This window comes from Lontra canadensis, unplaced genomic scaffold, assembly GCF_010015895.1.
Source record: "Lontra canadensis isolate GAN:19392208 unplaced genomic scaffold, GSC_riverotter_1.0 scaffold41, whole genome shotgun sequence".
NCBI classification, from domain to species: domain Eukaryota; kingdom Metazoa; phylum Chordata; class Mammalia; order Carnivora; family Mustelidae; genus Lontra; species Lontra canadensis.
Genome location: NW_022631035.1, coordinates 17,799,269 through 17,816,705, shown reverse-complemented (window position 1 = coordinate 17,816,705; position 17,437 = coordinate 17,799,269). Strand labels below are relative to the sequence as shown.

Sequence of the window (17,437 nt, the reverse complement as noted above, 5' to 3'; positions counted from 1 at the left end):
ACCAACCAAGCCACCCAGGCGCCTCCCAGTCTCTATTATAAGTGAGTTCTAGTAAATCTTTATTTGACATGTGAAAATGTTATAAAAACTCATACTTTCTGTCCTAATCACTCCACTTCATTTTTTTCTCCTTCATATCAAGGATTCTTCTGTTGGGCTAAGAATGTGCCCGTGAGATTCAGTATAAACCCAAGAGATTTCTCCTGAGAGAAAATACTAAATGCTAACATGCTGATTATTTAAAACAAAATCATCTATTACTTTAAGGCTTAGAAGATTAGCTAAACTGGAATCTAGTAAGACCACTATTCTGAGCACAGATTTCATCTCCATTTTCCTACCTCAAAAAACCATGCCAGTATGTATGTAATTTCAAACCACAAAGAAAAAAAAAATAAAAAACAAAAAACCAACAGTTTTCTGTGGCACATAAATAAAATACAGCAGGAAATTTTTTCTTTTTTTTTTAAATAAGCTCTAGGGGCAGCTGGGTGGCTCAGTGGGTTAAGCCTCTGCCTTCAGCTCGTGTCATGATCTCAGGGTCCTGGGATTGAGCCCGGCATCGGGCTCTCTGCTCAGTGGGGAGCCTGCTTCCCCCTCTCTCTGCCTGCCTCTCTGCCTACTTTGTGATCTCTCTGTCAAATAAATAAATAAAATCTTAAAAAAAAAAAAAAAAAAAAGTAAGCTCTATACCCAAAGTGGGGCTTGAACTCACAACCCCAAAATCAAGGGTCGCATGCCTCACTGACTGAGCCAGCCAGGTATCCTGGTAGGAAATAAACTTCTATTAAGAGCATTCTGGGGGCGCCTGGGTGGCTCAGTGGATTAAAGCCTCTGCCTTAGGCTCAGGTCGTGATCTGGGATCGTGCCCCACATTGGACTTTCTGCTCAGAAGGGAGCCTGCTTCTACCTGCCTCTCTGCCTACTTGTAATCTCTCTCTCTGTCAAATAAATAAATAAAATCTTAAAAAAAAAAAAAAGAGCATTCTAGTGGGGTTTTAGTCTGTTAAGCACCTGCCTTCTGGGAGGTCATGATCCCAGGGCCCTGGGATCAAGCCTCATGTGGGGCTCCCTCAGTGGGGAGTCTGCTTCTTTCCCTCCCTCTGCCCTTTCCACAAGCTTGTACTCTCTCTCTCAATTAAGGAAAAAACAAAACAAACAAACAAAAAAAAACATTCTACTATGGGTTCCAAATGCTAAGATGGGAGTGGTGCTGGCTGGTGGAGCCTGGGACTCTTGATCGTGGGATAGTGAGTTCGGGCCCCACACTGGGTGTTGTAGAGCTTTTTAAAAAAATATATATATAAGGTTGATTTAAATTTCTCCCTGAACTAGTAACCATAATGAACTGGTAATCAAAATAAATCTAATCAGTAGAATGCTTTGCAAGGTATGTATATATAATTTCCTTCCCAGGACACATCTCAATCATAAACATATTTTGCCATCCTCTTTTCTGAGTTCAAGTAATAGGATACAATGGCTTCAGATACACAATTCAGTAAAAGAACTGAGATGCTCCCCCAATTCCTAACAATCTTTCCAAACTAAAAAAAAAAAATAACAAAAACAAAAACAAAAAAGAAACCAAAACCTATTCCTAAGTAATTGTGAGAAACGCACATCTGCTTGACCTGCTCAACCTAGAATAAATACAAAGCTTTCACTCTGAATAACAGAACATGAACATTTACTACGGAATTGGAACATTAAGGTCAAAGCAAGCTAGTTGAGTTAGACACACAAACAACAAATTCCCCTTCAGAAAGTATTACACGGGGACGCCTGGGTGGCTCAGTTGGTTAAGCGGCTGCCTTCGGCTCAGGTCATGATCCCAGCGTCCTGGGATCGAGTCCCACATCGGGCTCCTTGCTTGGCGGGGAGCCTGCTTCTCCCTCTGCCTCTGCCTGCCTCTCTGTCTGCCTGTGCTTGCTCACTCTCTCTCCCTCTGTCTCTGGCAAATAAATAAATAAAATCTTAAAAAAAAAAAAAAAAGAAAAGAAAAAAAGAAAGTATTACACGGTTTCTCTCACGAAACATTCTTTATACAAATCTAGATAGGCTAGTAAAGGGGTACCTGGCTGGCTGAGTCAGAAGAGCATGAGGACTCTTGATCTTGAGGTTGTGAGTTGGAGCCCCATGTTGGATGTAGAGGTTACTTAAAAATAAAATCTAGGGCGCCTGGGTGGCTCAGAGGGTTAAACCTCTGCCTTCGGCTCAGGTCATGATCTCAGGGTCCTGGGATTGGGCCCCACACTGGGCTCTCTGCTCAGCGGGGAACCTATTCCCCGCCCTTCTGCCTGCCTCTCTACTTGTGATCTCTCTCTCTGTCAAATAAATAAAAAAATTTTTTTAAAATCTTAAAAAAAAATTTTTTTTAAATGCTTTAAAGACTGAAAACTGGGCGCCTGGGTGGCTCAGTTGGTTAAGCAACTGCCTTCGGCTCGGGTCATGATCCCAAGATCCTGAGGTTGAGCCTTGCATCCAGCTCCCAGCACAGCAGGTAGCCTGCTTCTTCTCCCTCTCCCTCTGCTGCTAACCCCTGCCTGTGCTCTCCTGCTCTTTCTGTCAAATAAATGAATAAAAAAATCTTAAAAAAAAAAAAAAGCTTAAAATATTACATATTCTTGGATACAAAAGCCATCATAAGATATTAGTTTTCCTTAAACTGATCTAAAATGTAATGCAATCTTGATTTTCTAAAAATGCCAATCCGATTTCTTAGGAAGCAGACAAACTGATTCTAAATTTAATGTGAAGGGGTGCCTGGCTGGCTCAGTCAGAAGACCATGTGGCTTTGATCTGGGGGTCGTGCATTTGAGCCCACATAGGGTGTTGAGATTACTAAAACAAACAAACAAACAAAAAAAACCTTAAATAAATCAAAGAATGAGTAAATGAATAAATGAATAATAAATGAATAAACACATTTAACATGAAAAATAAAGTTAAGAATGGTTGGGAACTTTTTCTTTTTTTTGAGATTTAATTTACTTATTTGACAGAGAGAAAGCGAGAGAGGAAACACAAGCAGGGGGAGTGAGAGAGGGAGAAGCAGGCTTCCTGCTGAGCAGGGAGCCTAATGTGGGGCTTGATCCCAGGTCCCTGTGATAATGACCAGAGCCAAAGACAAACGCTTAACAACTGAGCCACCTCGGCGCCCCATTTGGGAACTTTTCTTAAAGAGTAAGAAGGGTATAAAAGCTTCTCTAGATATAGATTATAAAACTAATCATTTTAAAAGGTGGAACTGGCAAAAGGTCAACAGATCAATGGGATGGAACATAACACAAAGTCCAGAAGATCAAAATACATCTGGAACTGTAATGTATGATAAGGTGGCATTTCAAAGCAATGGACAAAACATGGAATATTTAATAAATGGTAATAAACTACCATGGGTATCTCTCTGGAAAAAATTAAATTGGGTCTTTAAATTCCAGATGATGGGCACCTGGGTGGCTCAGTTGTTAAGCGTCTGCTTTGGCTCAGATCATTATTCCAGGGTCCTGGGATAGAGCCCTCCATGGGCTCCCCGATCAATGGGAAGCCTGCTTGTCCTTCTCCCTCTCCCCCTGCTTATGTTCCCTCTCTCGCTTTCTCTCTCTCTGTCAAATAAATAAATTCCAGATGAATCAAGGATTTAAAATTAAAAACAGGGTGCCTGGGTGGCTCAGATGGTTAAGCATCTGCCTTCAGCTCAGGTCATGATCCTGGGGTCCTGGGATGGAAGCCCACAGTGGGCTCCTGGCACAGAGGGGAGTCTGCTTCTCCCTCTCCCCCCCCCCACTCATGCTCTCTCTTTGTATCTCTCTGTCTCAAATGGATAAATAAAATCTTTAAAAAAAAAAAATTAACATGTACTGAGGGCTTACTAATATGCCAAGCACACCTTTAAAGAACTAAAAGTTAAATTAAATTAAAAACAATGGCAGTTAGAAAAAACCATGGACATTATTTTTCCTTGATAATCTGAGTAGAGAAGACTTCTAAAATAATACAAAAACCTAAAGGTCAAATGAAAGAAATGACAAATTCAATTATACACAGTGTAATTTTTGGAAAGCCAAAAATAAATACTGTAAACAACTCAAAAGATATACTGAATGCTTAAAATGATTTGCAGCTCTCAGAATAAAAGGTTTTATTTCTCTAACACATAAAGAACTCTAACATCAATAATAAAAAAGGGTGCCTGGGTGGCTCAGTGGGTTAAGCCTCTGCCTTCGGCTCACGTCATGATCCCAGGGTCCTGGGATTGAGCCCCACACTGGGCTCTCTGCTAAGCAGGGAGCCTGCTTCCCCCTCTCTCTCTGCCTGCTTCTCTGCCTACTTGTGATCTCTCTGTCAAATAAATAAATAAAATCTTTAAAAAATAACAATAATAGGGGCGCCTGGGTGGCTCAGTGGGTTAAGCCGCTGCCTTCAGCTCGGGTCATGATCTCAGGGTCCTGGGATCGAGTCCCATATCGGGCTCTCAGCTCAGCAGGGAGCCTGCTTCCCTCTCCCTCTCTCTCTGCCTACCTCTCTGCCTACTTGTGATCTCTGCCTGTCAAATAAATAAATAAAATCTTAAAAAAAAAATAAAAAAATAACAATAATAATAAAAAAGACCATTCAATAGAAAAATGTGCAATGGATAGAGAGGTCTCAGAAAAAGAAATATATATATATTTTTAAGATTTTATTTATTTGAGAGTGACAGAGATAGTGAGAGAGAGCACAAGGGGGGAGAAGAGAGAGAAGCAGGCTCCCGCTAAGCAGGGAGCCCCTCATGGGGGTCGATCCCAGGACGCTGGGATCATGACCTCAGCCGAAGCAGATGCTTAACTGCCTATGGTGCCCCAGAAATATAAATGGTTTTTAATAATATGAGAAGATACATAACATCACTTGTAATTAAAGACTTACAAATTAAAACTACACCAACATATTACTTTTCATTTATCCAAGTGGAAAAAATTTAAGAACTGACAGCCAATCACTGATAAGGAAGAATACAGAATAGGGTATATGGTGAGGTGAACTGGTTATATGAAGAACACACACCCTTTTTGACCCAGCAATTCCAATTCTGAATGTTCATCTAATAAATATGCTTACAGACATAGAGTATTCACTGTAGCACTGTTGATAATGTGCTGGAAAAAATGTAAAAGTCTATCTGGAAGGGACTGGGTAAACAAATTACAGCACATCTGGTAGTCAAAAAAGTATGAGACACCTCTATCTCTAATGATAGGAAATAAACTAAGATATATTAGCCAACAATGCAGGCTATAGAACAGTGCATACAGTATGCTACCATTTATGTGTATGTGTGGAGAATTAGAGTCCATGGATACCGCTAGAGGAATTCACAAAAAAGGGTAAATAATAATTGCTTCAGCAGAAAGAAAACGAGTGAGAAGAGAATAAAGGAAGACTTACTTTTCACTGCAAATCCTTTTATACCTTTGGGATTTTATAATACCTAATACATTACCTACTCCAAAAAAGCAATTAAAAAAAAGTCTTTCATAAAGATTTTATTCATTTATCTGACAGAGAGAGACACAGTGAGGGAGGGAACACAAGCAGGGCAGCAGCAGAGGGAGAGGGGAAGCAGGCTTCCCGAGGAGCCAAGAGCCCAATGTGGAGCTCAATCCCAGGACCCCGGCACCACAACCCAAGCCAAAGGCAGACGCCTAATGACCAAGACACTCAGGTGCCCCCGCACAAGCAATGTTTAAAAAAGTCTACAGGGGCACCTGGGTGGCTCAATGAAATGGGTTAAAGCCTCTGCCTTTGGCCCAGGTCATGATCCCAGAGTCCTGGGATCGCATCCCGCATAGGGCCCTCTGCTCAGGAAGCGGGGAGCCTGCTTCCTCCTCTCTCTCTCTGCCTGCATCTCTGCCCACTTGTTATCTTTGTCTGTCAAAAAAAAAAAAAAAAAAAAAAGTCTACAAAGTAAAATACAAGTGCGAAACTATCAACATTGGCCATAATGTACAAACTGTCCCAGTTTCTTGGGACATTAATTATACTGAAGCTTGGCCCAGCAAATAGGAAGAAGAAATGAAAATCAGAACTAGGTACAGAATGTCAAAGAAAAAACCCAATCTTCAATTTCTTTATTACATCTGACAGCCTGCCTAAGCCAGCTATGATTATTTTCCTGGAAGGCAAGTGTACCCATTGTGTATATTATACCAGTGGTGACCACTGTATTTCTGGTCTACTAAAACTAATGAAGATTCCTCAGGCCATGGCTATTAGCAAGTTTACATCAATAAATATTTACCAAGGAACTAACACTATATTGGCATATAAGACCAACAGAGCAAAAAACAACATAAAATAATGAGGCTTCTTTTCTTTTCTTTCTTTTTATTTATTTATTTATTTGACAGACAGATCACAAGTAGGCAGAGAGAGAAAGAGGAGGCAGGCTCTCTGCTGAGCAGAGAGCCCGATGTGGGACTCGATCCCAGGACCCTGAGATCACGACCTGAGCCGAAGGCAGAGGCTTCAACCACTGAGCCACCCAGGCGCCCCCTTCTTTTCTTTTTTAATAAAGATTTTATTTATTTACTTACTTGAGAGTGAGTGGGTGAGGGGCAAAGGGAGAGGGAGAGCGAGAAACTCAAGCAGACTCTGCACTGAGCTCAGAGCCTGACGTGAAGCTCAATCTCACGACCTCAGCATGACTATGCTCAACTGACTGCACCACCCAGGTGCCCCAATAACGAGGCTTCTAATTAGAAGAACAAAAGCTTTGTCAGAAGTACTTTGCTACTATCAGCAATTACAAATAATTAATAATTAATTATTAATTACAAATAAGTAATAAGCACTCAAGTAATTGTTGAATACAGATACGAACTACGAGCTAGGTGCTGTGATACTAGGCTGCCCAAGACAGATATTACTCCTGACTTTATGAAATATACAGAACAGACTAATGGTGAAATAGGCATCATACAAATAATTAATCAATATTGTGATAAACCCTATAAAAGAGAAGTGCAGCATGCTATTAACTGAATCTAGGAGGATCAGAAGATTTCTCCACAAAACTGCTATTTAAGCATATTTTGAAGAACTGAGGAGCTGCCTCCCAGGCAGAAGAATTAGCTACTACATGTCCAAAGGCCTTGGGTGAGCCTTGAACCTTTAAGGAATGAGGCAAGTGGGGCAGGGAGGAGGTGGAGGGGGGTATCAGCAAGATCAGCAAGCCAGACCACTCATAATAAGAAGGTAAGTATAAAGACATGATGCTGGGGGCACCTGGGTGGCTCAGTGGGTTAAGCCTCTGCCTTTGGCTCAGGTCATGGTCTCAGGGTCCTGGGATCGAGCCCCACATCGGGCTCTCTGCTCACCAGGGAGCCTGCTTCCTCCTCTCTCTTTCTCTGTCTACTTGTGAACTCTATCAAATAAATAAAATCTTAAAAAAAAAAAAAAAAAAAGACATGATGCTGGAGGACTAAGCAAGGCCAGATCACACCTTGTTAAATGAAGAGGGAAAGTCTTAAATGGAAAACAGAAGTCTTCAGGTAAGTGACTTGGTTAAATTTGTTTTATAAAGACAATTCTAGCTGTTGTGAGAAGAGATGAGGATATACTGCTTAGGGCATATATGTATGTAGTAAAAGTACAAAGAAATGCAAAGGAGTAATAAATTCAATTAGTGGGGCGCCTGGGTGGCTCAGTGGGTTAAAGCCTCTGCCTTCAGCTCAGGTCATGATCCCAGTGTCCTGGGATCGAGCCCCGCATCGGGCTCTCTGCTCATCAGGGAGCCTGCTTCCTCCTCTCTCTCTCTGCCTGCCTCTCTGCCTACTTGTGATCTCTGTCTGTCAAATAAATAAATAAAATCTTAAAAGAAAAGAAAAGAAAAAAAAAAAAAAAAAAGAACCTGCCTTTGGCTCTGGTGGTGATCCCAGGGTCCTGGGATCAAGCCCTGCATCAGGCTCCCTGCTGAGAGGGAGAAGCCTGCTTCTCCCCTCCCACTCCCTCCACTTGTCTTCTCTCTCTCTCTCTGTCAATTAGATAAATAAATAAAATCTTAAAAAGATAAATAAAAATAAATTTAATTAGTAATTACCTCTGGCAAGGAGGTCTACAATGGAGGTTGGGGAAAGGAGGATGCAATCAGGTGGGGAAACACCTGAACTTTACTGGCAATATTTTATTTTCCTAAGCTGCAAGGTGGTTATGTTAAGTATTTATTGTAGTATTATTTATTACTTTTTCTATCTTAAATATCTCATACTACCCCCCCTTTAAAAATAAGAGTGAATGTGGAAAGACCATTTATAATTGACTGTAATAATCCTAGGAAAAGGTGACCTAGACTAGTATGGAGAGACTAAAGGTAGAGAAAAATCACAAGTCTGGCCTCAGTAAGTTGTTGATAGAGCCACTTAATTAAATAGTACAGTGAAGAAGGTCTAGGTCTGGAGCCAAGATCAAGAGGTCAGTCTGCGCATCTTGAGCAAAGTGCCCCTTGAAACTAAGTACAGATGTTGAGTAGGCAGCTGGGATCAGAAAAGAAGTTTGGGAGGCAGACACAAATCTGGGAATATTCAAAATACATAGTGTAACCGAAGCCACAGAATGGATGAAATCAGAGGACTAAGACTTGAGAAAGTCCATCAATTAAATATCTGGTAGAGGGGAACCTGAGTGGCTCAGTCAGTTAAGCGTCTGCCTTTGGCTCAGGTCTTGATCCCAGGCTTCTGGGATCAAGTCCCTCATTGGGCACCCTGCAGGCAGCTGGCTTCTCCCTCTGTCTCTTTCTCTCGTGAATGAATAAAATCTTTAAAAAAAAAAAAATAAATAAATCTGGTAGAAGAGGATGGCAGGCGGCGGCCAAGGGGACTTGAAGGAATAGCCAGAGAGCAAGGCGGTAAAATCAGAAGCCAGGAGATAAAGAGTACTTCAGGAAGAAATATTTGAACAGAAATAAACACCTATTGGGATGCCTGGGTGGCTCAGTTGGTTAAGTGTCTGCCTTCCACTCAGGTCATGATCTCAGAGTCCCGGGATTGAGCCCTATGTCTGGATCCCTGGGAGTCTGCTTCTCCCTCTGCCCCTCCCCACCTTGTGCTCATCACATGCACGCTCTCTCTCTCAAATAAATAAATAAAATAAAATAAATATTTTTTTAAAGATTTTTATTTATTTGTCAGACAGCACAACCAAGGAGCAGCAGGTAGAGCAGCCAGAGGGAGAAGCAGGCTCCCCACTGAGCAAGGAGCCCAATGCAGGACTTGATCCCAGGGTTCTGGGATCATCACTGTGAGCTGAAGGCAGATGCTTAACCAACTGCACCACCCAGGCACCCCAGTAAATAAAATCTTAAAAAATGGAAATAAAAATAAAATAAAATAAACACCTATTCTGAAATGGGCATTTAGGAACTTGAGGTTCAAGAATGAGTCAAATGGAATTCCCTAAAAACAGAAAGTTCAGATCTACCTTATTCTGAACACCCCCCCGCAAATGTTATAACTCAGTTAAGTAACAATAAACTCAGTCAAAACTGATAAATCGTACAAAGATGTAGATGAAAATAATCTTTGTAACTATATAAGACTTGAACATCCAGTTTAGAGATTAAAGGATAATAGGGATGTATGAAGTTTATTCCATTTCTATACAGAAAAAACAAAAATTTACTCCAAAATCCTGTACATTTATTTTGTTTCAAATATTTCAGAGAATTCCCAAATTGCTAAACCTTTCATCATGTTAAACTGCAAGCATTTTGAGAGCAAAAACCACATAGTATTCATCTTCAGCATCTTACAGCATTCTCAAATAACTGAATGGAAAAAAAAAAAACAAAAACAAACAAAAAAACTTCCCTAAATGAATGAACAGCCACTGAGTACTTTCGTCCAAGTTGTGCTGACGCTATAAGCAATACAGATCAAAAATACAAACTTTAACTGAGGGCTCTACTCATTCCACAGAACACTTCTTTTCTCAGAAATAAAACGGATCTGCAAAGGGAAAAACACTTTGGGCAACACATTCCACACACAGGTTTCAACGACAAACTTGAAGGTTGTCAACCCCTACAATGTTTCCAAAATTCAAGAATGTACTACTACAGTATGCCAGACAGTACTGTCTGGTCATTCATTCTAAAGAGCAGCAGAAAATAGCAATGCTCAGACTTAAAAGAATAAGTCCTTATATTTCCACAAAAACTAAGCTCATCAGTTGCAGTAGTTATGTCTGAAAATTGTTGGCACTTAGCTGATATCAACAGTTCTGAACTGTGTTTTAGGTTAATGATATCAAACAAAATCTATATCATATGTATTCTCAAAGAAATGGTCTAAAAAAAAAAGTAATCCCATTCTTTGCCTAAATTTCTTTCAGATATTTTGGATAGAAGCCACACATGTTTCTATGCAACAAGCACCAATTAATAAAAATACATACATTTGCAAGTAAAAAAAAAAGAAAGCACCGATTTGGAAATAAAGTATACTCCCAGTTGCACTAACTATCCAGACTAATGATAATGGGGGAAAAAAAAGGGAACACAGCTCATTTATTTTGAAATGTGAACAAACCTCAAATAAAAAGCCCAGCTTTTTTGGAACTCATCTCTTTGCACTGAATTAGGCATAGAACAAACTATTCATTTATTAAGACTATGATACTCTAGATTTTAATTATGTATTTTGTATTCTAGGATCCCAATTACTGACTTTATAGGAGAGCCTGGAGTTAGGGTGGTGGTGCCGCTAATCAGAGATAGACCCTCTATTCCTTCCCTTTTGCTAATTTACACAAATATAAAATATGAATAAAATTATTAAGGGGAACAGTATTTAAGTAAAATTGTTATGTTGAAGATATGTTAACTTCTTAAATCCTGGGGCGCCTGGGTGGCTCAGTGGGTTAAAGCCTCTGCCTTCGGCTCAGGTCATGGTCCCAGGGTCCTGGGATCTAGCTCTGCATCAGGCTCTCTGCTCAGCGGGGAGCCTGCTTCCTCTCTCTGCCTACTTCTGATCTCTGTCAAATAAATAAATAAAATCTTAAAAACAAAAACAAACCAAACTTCTTAAATCCTTCAGATTGAAGGCTGAAAGTCAATTCTACCTTCATGAACTGAATTCAAAGTCTCTGGGTCCTTTGCTTTTTTTTTTTTTTCTTTGAGAGAACTGTGGTGGCTACCTAGCACAGACAGAAAACCAATTCTGAAGTCACACAACCTAAAAAAGAAGCTAAAAGCGTTGGCTTTTAGAAAGGATGTTTCAAATGCTCTGGAAAACTGCACAACAGTTTAAGACAAGTGGTAGACAGTATCAAACAACTACAGATCAGGACAAATAAAAAAAAGAAAGCTTCCATATGGTTCCTATGTATTCTCTTCAAAATACCCTTTCCTTACAACACTCTGCTCACAAAGATCTGGCGAACACTAAGACCACAGCTTTTTACCTTCTACCCAGAAGGGGCGGTGCATTTCTTCAATTCTGCCATTATACAGCACTTAAAATATCTAAAGCAACTGCAATATACTATGCTAAATTCCAAAAAAATAAATCCAACAAAACTCCTGGAAACGTGGTAACTACAATTCACAATACATTTAATCAGAATCTTTGGAATTAAGTTTATTTTTCTGCATTCTTACTCTGAATAATACCTAAGCCCTCTTTAGGGGGGTAAAGGATTTGATCCCTAAATTACATTATGAATCCCCTTTTCTACAGATACGTGATGTACTCGAGATATGCTGTTCTCCGTTTATCAGAAACCAAAATCCCCTTCATGTGCACAGTTTGATTTTTATAGCGCTTTCCCATATACTCACTTCCAAGTACACACAACACGAACATATAATTATTTTAGACCAATCAGGCGCAAGATAACGCTTATCCAGAACTTATTCTACCTTGATTTACTCGATTCCACCAAGTCCGGTCTTGAGGCTAACAAAATAAAGCGTGAGCACAATGAAATCTGGAGCATCGCAGGTTCTCAATGAACAAACATTCCTTCAAATAATAAATCCGAACCCGCCCGCTTCGCAAAGAAAAAGTAATCCCAATCTTAGAAAACAATCTCAAGGGAAGGAAAACAACCCAAATTGGAAACCACACATGCACGTAAAGCCTTTCAACTCAAAGCTCCAAACGCAGCCACCAACCACACAAGTGGCTACAATCGCAGCTTTAGCGCCTTCTCTTAATTCTGAATCTGCAGATCGAAGGGAAAACAAAACTGTTGTCCAAAGTTTCACGTAGCGGGGGGGGGGGGGGGCCCATTTTAAGTAAAGGAAACATGTAAATCAGGAGACGACCGCGCCATTCACCGCCCCCCCACGCCCCCCCGACTCCCTCCTTCCAGCCCTCGAACTAAATCTTGTCTCAAACACTGACGGGAGGCAGGAGTCCCGGCAGCGGTGTTCGAGGAAGGAGTCAAACGAACCTCACGCCGCCCGGAAAGATGTCAGGGGCCGAGCGTCGGGAGACAAAGACCAGCCCGCAAAGCGCCCCGGCGGCGAGGGGCGGCCCCGGCGCGGCCCTGCGCCCCTAACCGCCCCGACGAGTTGCGAGCGCCGCCGAGCGCCGCCCAAGTGCGCGCTCGGGGTCCTCCCGGCTCTCCGCCCGCCCGGCGCGGCCCCCGCCGCCCGGGCCCATCCCCGGGCCGTTTCCCTCCCAATTTGGGAACCGCGCGCCCAGGGACAAAGAGGGAGGGCGCGCAGGGGGCAGCGGGCGGCCGCTGGTCAGACGCCCCTCCGGGATCGGCGGGAAGTCTCGGCAGCAGCGGGCCCCCCCCTCGCCGCACTCTTCCCGGGACCCCCGTCCCCTGCGTTCCCCCCCGCCCCTCCTCCAGCCTCCCCACAAGTTCTCCAGCGCCCCCCCCGGGCCCCGCCCCTTGCCCGCTCCTCAGTCGGCCCTGCGGCCGCCCCTCACCGGGCGGCGTGTTCCACCGGAGCCGCCTCCTCCGCCGGGCCTCGGCCCGTCCCGCCAGCCGCCGCCTCATGTGCCCCACGTCGCCATCGCCTTCGCCGCCACCCGCGCCTCTCCTCCAACTCTCGCCGCCGCCACCGCCCTCGCTTCAGTCTCCAGCCGAGGCCGAAGCCGCTCCCGCCGCCGCCTCCCGCTCCCGCCGCCGGGACCCACGGGGAGGCGCCTGCGCACTACGCGCCGCGGTGGGGGCGGGGGCGTCCCGCCGCGGCCTGGGAGCAGGGGGCGCGCGGCACGTGGCGCTCGGGTGGGAGGGAGCGCCCCAGAGCGCGCGGGCGGCGGCGCGGGCGTCCCAACTTTCTACGGTCGGGCCCTCGCGCGTTCTCGGGCGGTCCCGGGGGCGCCGAGCGTGTCGGTACCCCCCGCGTGGAGTCTGGACCTGGGTGGGCGCAGACCTGGCCCGCGGGACAATTCATTCCTCTAGCTTGGCTCTCGGGACAGCCGTCCCCCGCGGCCAGTGCCTCACTTTGGGCGGGCTACTAACGGCGCCGTGAGGACACGCCTTACCTGAGCATCCTAAGTCGGTCCTACGAGCCCCAGAGTTGTCTTCTGTGCTCTCCGCCTGGGCCTGGGTCCAGTGTGATACATCAGGTTGCTGACGCCCTGTTCTACGTTCTGCTTCTACTGGCCCTCGTCGGGTTCATCATCCTAGCTCCTTTGAGTCTTGGATTTTAGTGGCGTTCTAGATACTTTCGAGGTCCTGGACTTCTCAGATTAGCAAGACCCTAATAGGCCATTTCCTCTTAACCCCTTGCATCCCAGCAGGATCCCATTCAAAGGACTTTCTGAAGAATTTGTACGCTTGGGAATCTCCAGCTTTAAACGGCCTCGCCTCCAAGGAATCTGGAAACTCCTCAAATGCTTTAAGTCCAGCCAGTCCGTGCATAACAAGGGAAGGCATCCCAAGGAGATGGGCGAGTACTTCACTTTGTATGGAGTTTGACAACTCCTGTAGTCCTGAATTATCTCATCTGACCATCAAGAATAGGCTTCCATTTTACTCTTTTGACTACAGAGGAAATTAAGCTCTAACAAATGAGGTGACTTGCTACAGGTCAAACCCTCCCATCCCCAAAGCCAGGCCGGAACTAACGGCTAGTCCAGAGGGCTGGCCATCTGGCCCACTGACAAGTTTTGTTTGGCCAGTATGATGTTTTCTAAAAGTATGAATTAATTGCCAAAAGTTTAAAATCCAGATTTTTGGCTTCTCTCTAAATAGTGGGGAAAAAAAAATTGTTCCCTTTGAGCCCTCTAGTTTCACTGGCTACTTCTGAGTAGTAGTTTTTATGCAGGACAGGCTCTGTCCCCACTTAGCTGCTTGAATCATTTTCTTTACCTGCTTGGCCTCTATATTTAAGTTCTCCTCTCTCCCCACGGAACTCGCCATGCCCCAGTCATCCCCAACCACCTTCCTTATCACATTCCCTCTCTACAAATGTATTTAAGATGACAAGTGCGAGGACCTTGTAAATATATGGAAGTATGATAAAGAACATGTCAAACTAAACACAGGAGACAACATCACTATGCTGATTAAAATATTCAAACTAATGTCCTGCTAGTGCAACTCTATATTCATACAAATTGCTTTGGAAAATGGCAATATCTACTAAAGACCAAAACTATGTCTACACTATGACTGGAATTCCATGGAAATTCCACAGAAATGTGTACAGATATACAACTACATGTATCAGTGTGTTCATAGCAGCACTATTTGCAATAGCCAAAAAAACTGGAAACCCCCCAAATGTCCAACAACTGTAGAAAGGATAGATGAAATGTTGTAGTCACACAATATTCCCTTATGCAGCAAGGAGAATGAACAATCTACAGTTACAAACAATAGAAATGAATCTCTTGGGGTGCCTGGGTGGCTCAGTGGGTTAAGCCTCCGCCTTCACCTTAGGTCATGGTCTCAGGGTCCTGGGAATCGAGCCTCCGCATCGTGCTCTGTGCTCAGCAGGGAGCCTGCTTACCCTTTCTCTGCCTGCTGCTCTGCCTATTTGTGATCTCTCTCTGTCACATAAATAAATAAAATTAAAAAAAAAAAGATGGGGGTGCTTGGGTGGCTCAGTCGGTTGGGCATCTGCCTTAAGCTCAGGTCGTGGTCCTGGGGTCCTGGGATCGAGCCCCGTGTCGGGCTCCCTGCTTGGAGGGACCTGCTTCTCCCTCTTCCATTCCCACTGCTTGTGTTTCCTCTCTTGTTATCTCTCTCTGTGTCAAATAAATAAAATCTTTAAAAAAAAAAGATAGATGAATCTCACAAAACTCCATGTATATGAAGTTCAAAAACAGGCTAAAGTGTCCTGTGCTGTTAGGCTAATGGATACCTAGGGGTAAGTTTAGTCACGGAGAGCAGGAGGGGGCTTCTGGGGGACTGATCCTGTTCTTTTCTTGATCTAAAGGTTAAATACACGAATGTGTTCATACACATCTGAGCTCTACACTTTTGATAGTGCACTTTTGTGCAGCATATTAAGACTTCAACAAAAACCTTTAAAATGGTGGGGCTCCTCGGTGGCTCAGTTGGTTGGGTGTCCGACTCTTGGCTTCTGCTCAAGTCATGATCTCAGCATTGTGGAATTGAGCCCTGTGTCAGGCTCTGCGCCAGGCAGGGAGCCTGCTTGAGATTCTCTCCCTCTGCCTCTTGTTCCACACCCTCTCTCACTCAGATAAATAAATCTTTTTTTTTTTCTTGAAGATTTTATTTATTTATTTGACAAAGAGACACAGAGAGGGAACACAAACAGGGAAAGTGGGAGAGGGAGAGCAGGCTTCTAGCTGAGCAGGGAGCCGGACGCAGGGCTCCATCCCAGGACCTTGGGATCATGACCTGAGCTGAAAGCAGACACTTTAACGACTGAGCCAGGTGCCCCTCAAATAAATAAATCTTAAAAAAAAAAAAAAAAAAAAAACCTTTGAAGGGTGTCAAAATATTTGATTACATATGTATATATTATATATTAATAGTTTATATTAATGTTCATTAGGTATTATTTTCCTGTTCATGGATGAAACTGCTGAGGAAGGCTCACAATCTTTTAGGATTGACCATTCCTCATGGAGCTTGGGAACAATACACTTTCTATAATTGTTACCTTACTACCAAGCCTGTAGCCCGTCTCTCTTCTGGTAGATGGAAATAATGAGGGGCGTCTGGGTGGCTCAGTCAGTTATGCATCTCCCTTTGGCTCAGGTCACAATCCTAGAGTGCTGGGATGGAGCCCCACATCAGGCTCCCTGCTCAGCTGGAGGGTCTGCTTCTCCCCTTCCCTCTGCCACTAACCCCTGCTCATGCCCTCTCTCTCTCAAATAAATAAGTGAAAAGCCTTAAAAAATGGAAATAATAAGATCCATGGAAGCTAAGTTGTTTTACCTGCGGATAGTTGAAAATAACCCCAGAAATGTAACTCTTCTCTCTTTTATCACCTTCCCAGAAAATGACATCTTTTAATTTAGTTATAGGTGATAAACTGAAGCCAGAAACCCAAGTCAGAGGATCTCTGATCCAGGCGGTCACCAATGATGTAGGAAAGATGTTAGGGATCAAAGCCAACAGCCAAAAAAGAATTCTTAAGACGTCTGGTGCAAAAAGGTGGTTTTATTGGGGCGCCTGGGTGGCTCAGTGGGTTAAGTCTCTGCCTTTGGCTCAGGTCATGATCTCAGGGTCCTGGAATCGAGCCCCGTATTGGGTTCTCTGCTCAGCGGGGAGCCTGCTTTCCTCCCTCTCTCTCTGCCTGCCTCTCTGCCTACTTGTGATCTCTGTCTGTCAAATAAATAAATTAAATCTTAAAAAAAAAAAAAGGTGGTTTTATTAAAGCACCGGGGACTGGACCGTGGGCAGAAAGAGTGGTGCAAGGGTTGTGAGGAGCAATTGATTAAGTACTTGGAGTTGGGGGAGGTAAGGGAAAAGGGAGGTTTTCAGAAGAACTTTCATATGCTAAAGAGGACCTACCAGGTGCTGGAGGCTTTGCCCTTGTCAAGCTAAGGTTGTTTTTCCCTTTAGCAAGGCATTAACATTAAGACAGTTGGGAGCTTCCTGGAGGAAGTTATACTTTGCCTGCCTCAAGTATGGGTCAACGGGCTGCAGGTACAAGAACATTTAATTTTATCTACAGTTCCTTCTGGAAGCTAGGTTATTGATAAGAATGCTTTTTCCCTGTAAGTCACTAAGACAATTGTAAATGGAGGGAAACTCAGTCTTGAAGGAGTGTAACCTCTATAGAGGTTACCTAGGGGACAGGTTCGTCATGGGGAGCCATTTGTTTTTCATTCCCTTAGCTGTAGGGCTGAGGAATGTCACATAGATCCCACCTGGGTGGGGGAGGGGGTCGTCTCGTGTCAGCTTGTGCTGTGTCTTCAGCTTGCCTTCTGCTCCCTCGTCAACCAGGATCTAGAGCAGAACGGCAACCTCTAGAATGTGAGTTCCCTGAAGGGAGGGCCACTGCCTCTCAGCT

General features: G+C 43.8%; 1 protein-coding gene across 4 annotated transcripts in view; it reads right to left on the bottom strand.

The window, feature by feature from the left end:
• The window catches only part of GJC1 (gap junction protein gamma 1), a 34,412-nt gene extending 20,867 nt beyond the window's left edge, over positions 1-13,545 (bottom strand). The window contains exon 1 of one of the 4 annotated variants that reach the window (XM_032871022.1): positions 13,485-13,545. The gene's annotated coding sequence lies outside the window, so the exon portion shown is untranslated. Of the gene's footprint in view, positions 1-12,386; positions 12,601-12,923; positions 13,119-13,484 lie in introns of those variants that run through there. The other 3 variants (XM_032871027.1, XM_032871021.1, XM_032871023.1) reach the window with 3 other exon arrangements.
• Between the last annotated feature and the right edge of the window lie 3,892 nt (positions 13,546-17,437).